This window comes from Crocodylus porosus, unplaced genomic scaffold (genome assembly GCF_001723895.1).
Source record: "Crocodylus porosus isolate Cpor-Errol unplaced genomic scaffold, CroPor_comp1, whole genome shotgun sequence".
Classification (NCBI taxonomy): Eukaryota; Metazoa; Chordata; order Crocodylia; family Crocodylidae; genus Crocodylus; species Crocodylus porosus.
This window is the reverse complement of record NW_017728906.1, coordinates 3362226-3366425: the sequence shown is the minus strand read 5'-3', so window position 1 is coordinate 3366425 and position 4200 is coordinate 3362226. Positions and strand designations below refer to the sequence as shown.

At 41.5% G+C, this 4200-nt stretch overlaps 1 protein-coding gene across 1 annotated transcript in view; it reads right to left on the bottom strand.

The window, feature by feature from the left end:
* Positions 1-4200, bottom strand: part of MORC1 (MORC family CW-type zinc finger 1) — a 94365-nt gene that overhangs the window by 52579 nt on the left and 37586 nt on the right. The gene's annotated exons all lie outside the window — the stretch shown is intronic.

Genomic DNA, 4200 nt, shown 5'->3' with positions numbered 1-4200 from the left:
CAAGAAAGAAATATATATAAAAAAAAAAGTTCAACAGAAGATCATCTATAATTTACATATAAAGTACTGTAACTAAGAGACAAGAAGCTATTCAAACAAATTCTTAAGTGTTCATGACAGTGATAGGAATAAGATGTGGCCTGAAAAAGTAACTCTGGGGACACAATTCAAATTTGGAAATTATTTCCTTGGAATAAGCTGCATCTGACCCTTTCATCCCAGCATCAGATCCTTACCTACCTACTTATGCTACAAGGGCTTCACTGAGGATAAATTTCATGTTTTTACTATAGCACAAAATAAAAGTTTACAGCATAATGGAGAAAAACTGCCCTTGTTAAAATCATCTTTTGAACTTCATTTCTACCTGCTTAAATTAACTATGACCCAGAGACTCTAGTGAAATTATTACTCAAAACATATTTAAGAAAATGCCCAGGTAAGTCAAATTAAGGATCATCTATAGTTATTCAGTGTATTGAAGAGATAAACAGCATTGTTTTTTAGCCTTTGGCTTTATAAAGTCAACAAACACAGCTGTTCTTAAATATTAAAAACATGCAAAGACTGTAGGGAAAAAGATAACAATTTATATTAATGATTTAACAACCAGCATCAGTGCCCGCCGAGCTATTCCAATTTTTCATATATCAGACACCCCCGAATAAAACATCCACCATGCTTTTTCAAAGGCAGGATGAAGAAGAAAAAAAGATGCTTCCATGAAAATACCAGTAAGTATTTTCACAGGGAAACCCCAGACAGCTGTGGTAGGGAGGGAGAGATGGGGAAAGGAAAGCCCTATGGCTGTTCTGTTAACCCCTTAGCTGCAGCACATGGCAGGTGATGCTGGTTGCCCATCTGGCTCAAGAAGATTGGCCGACAGGATTGGGTCCTCTGCTCTTCGCATTTCCTTAAGACAATACCCAATTTCCAGTAGCTAATTTTTGGGAGGAAGTGAACATTGTACGCAAGTATGGGCAATATTTCCTACCACATGACTGCTAATTTATCACAAGACAACTCCGAGGCATATGCCATATTTAGAGAGAAGGCACAGAGGTAAAAATTTCCAGACCTAAAATTAGATTCCTAAATGTGTTACAGAGACATGCAAGATAGTGACACTGCTCTTAAATCAGTTAAATTCTACCTGAAGTCAGTGGTGCTCTTACTCATAAGAGATTACTTAAGCACTTTTGTAATATTTACCTTGGGCTAAAATACAGATTTAGAGGTCCAGCATTAGGCAACCTGATTTGAAAGTTTTGTTTAGGATCTCAATGGCTTCCTCCAGGGAACTGGATATCAGTGTTAAAACCAGATTCCTACAAGAGCTACAAGCATGTATAGAATAATTTGAAAAATAAAATGTGCACTGGGCTGAAGAACTGTTTCAATTTTTTTATTTTAATTAGTCATCTTGGAAAACTTGTTATTATTTGTGGGCCCCTCTTGGTACACTTAGATTTCCATGTTTTACTGTTAAATTAAAGTCTGGCTTTACAACTACTTCACCATTTCTTTAACAAAATTATAGATACATTTTTTAATTAACTCCTAAGAGCAGCTGGTTGTTTTCTTTATACAGGGAGTAAAGAAAAAAAAGTGGAGGGAAAGAAGAGGAAGGAGGAAAAGACGGGCTAAGTCTGATTGCCATAATCAGTTTTAGCAAGTTTTATCATCTCTCGGTAAATGCTACACCCACGAACAGGGACACCAGTTTTTGTAAACGGTGATGTTTCTTTCAAATGAATTGTGGATAGGAAAAACCCAACATAAATTCTGGTGCTGCATAGAAGGAAAGGTCAGCAAAAGGCTCCTCACAACCAGGAAGGCTGACACAGCCAAGCTCTTCCAGCTTCCCCATCTCTTTTCTAAAAGTCAAATCTAAATCTCCCAGAAAGCTGTTGCTTGGTGTCACAAACGTGGGACACCCCTGGAACCCTGAGTTTCTCCCTGTTCTCCCAAAGAACAGACCAAAGTTTGCCCTGGGATAACTCCTTATCTCCATTAACCTGAGCTCCACTGCTCTTATATGGGACCTCACAGCTGCAGCAAATAAAACTCTGTTGGTTCTAGGTGGCTTCCTTTTGGGTTGAGAGAGAATTTGAACGACCCTCTGTCCAGAGAATGGGTTTGCGTAGAGCGTCATTTGCCCAGAGATCACTCTTTACCACAGGTAATTGGTCAGGAGCCAAAACAATGAAAGGATCTGTTATACAGGAGAAAAGAATTATAAAAGAAAAACTGATCCTAAGTTTGAAATAAGAACAGTAAGAGTCTTACCTTCTCATCTGGCTACCACCTAGCCTACTGCAAGTTTGGCCAGTATTTCCATGGATCAGTCTTTCTCCTGATCCTGCCAGTCCCTCCACAGGAGACCTGGAGTCCTCCAAAGCCTGAGAAAATCTGAAGGCCTTAGCTACCTCACAGACTGCACTTAAAATTCCTCCAAGCCATCCCCTACATTAACAAATACTTGCGCCATGGCTTTATCTACAGGAAACTATAACGATTAGAAAGGCATGGCAATGACAAAGTAAGTATTGCCAACAATTGCAAAAAAAATTAATTACAAGCAGCCACACTCAATATACTGTTATGGAACCATAGCCCCCCCACCTTGAACCAGCCAGTGGAGCTCCTGACACTGTACTTGATGATTAGTTTTATAAACCCTCCCCCTCAGTGCTAGGTAACTAATGATTCTTTCCTATGTAAAGAACAACTGATTCAAATATAAACAGTGAATTTATGCAATAGGGAGCCAAGTGAAATGGAGGCCTAAAATACAACAATAGGATTTGTTTTAGGATGCTTCCTTTGCTCAATAAACCAGTGGTGTCTGAGACTTTTAGCTCATGAAAGGCAACATAGCCACATTATTTGAATGCAACAGGGAGGGTGTATGGCAGTGGAGGAATCACCAAAGTTAGTGGCCTCTGCTTAGTTTTGTACTTTGACAGTGCCTGACTCCTACAGACAAATACTCTTCCTTCTTGGCCAGCTTCTCCAGGTGCCACACGACTCCTGATTTGATGCAATCCTTCTAATCCTTCTAGCTTATTTGGGAACCAAACAATCAAGTAAACAAACAGAACCCGTCATAAAACATGCAATCTTCATTTTGTCCTAAGACAGCCTTCTGTCTCTTTCATGTATCTTTACCATTTCTCCTGGCACCAAGTCATGTCATTTTATCTGCCTGCATTTTGTCAAGTGCTATGCGGGTCTGTTTTATTTATCAATATTAAAAAGCATTCATCAAGATCAACAAAAAGCTATTTCTCATGCCTTGAGAAGAAATGAGACATCCTTATCCTTGCTGCTTGAATCGTGCAGAAAAATGTTGTTTTAGGGGCTGGAAACATAAGTTACCCTAAAAATAGAGTTGTTTACCATTGTTTATCACTCTTAGATTAAAGCTAAGTGGAAACAGCGTGTCAGGATTTAAACTAGGCTCGTCGGGGGAAGGGGAAGACGAGGGAAGAGGAAGCCTTGGACCGCTAAACCAAGCAGCACTCACAAGTACAGCCCAGCCTAGACCGATGAGCAGAACATATACACAGGTAAGCAAGAGGGGCCAGGGCAATGCTGTGATTAGGCGGGCAGTGCACACATCCACAGGAGGCCTCAAATGCCTCTACACAAACACTGGTAGTAAGGGAAACAAGCAGGAGGAACTTACCCTCCTGCTAGCTGACACCAACCCAGACATAGTGGGGCTCACTGACACGTAGTGGGACCCAACACATGACTGGGCAGTGAATATCAAGGGCTACAGGCTGTACAGGAGGGACAGGACACGGAGGAAAGGTGGGGGTGTGGCACTCTACATTAAGGAGGAATACACATCCTCATCAAGTAGCACAGAGTCAGAGGAGGGGCACACGGAAGTGCTCTGGGTTAGAATACAAGGTGGTTGAGGGGAAAAGGACTTAACAGTGGGGGTCTACTACAGACCAGCGAACCAAGGGGAAGAGCTAGACCAGGAATTCTTAAGTCGGCTCATGGAGGTAGTTAGGTCAAAAAGATGTGGTCATCATGGGTGACCTGAACTTTCCAGACATCTGCTGGGAAGAGCAGTCAGCCAGGTCTGACCACTCACATAGGTTCCTAGCCAAAATACAGGACCTCCATCTAACCCAGGAGGTGCACAGCCCCACCAGGGGAGACTCCTTGTTGGACCTGGTGCTG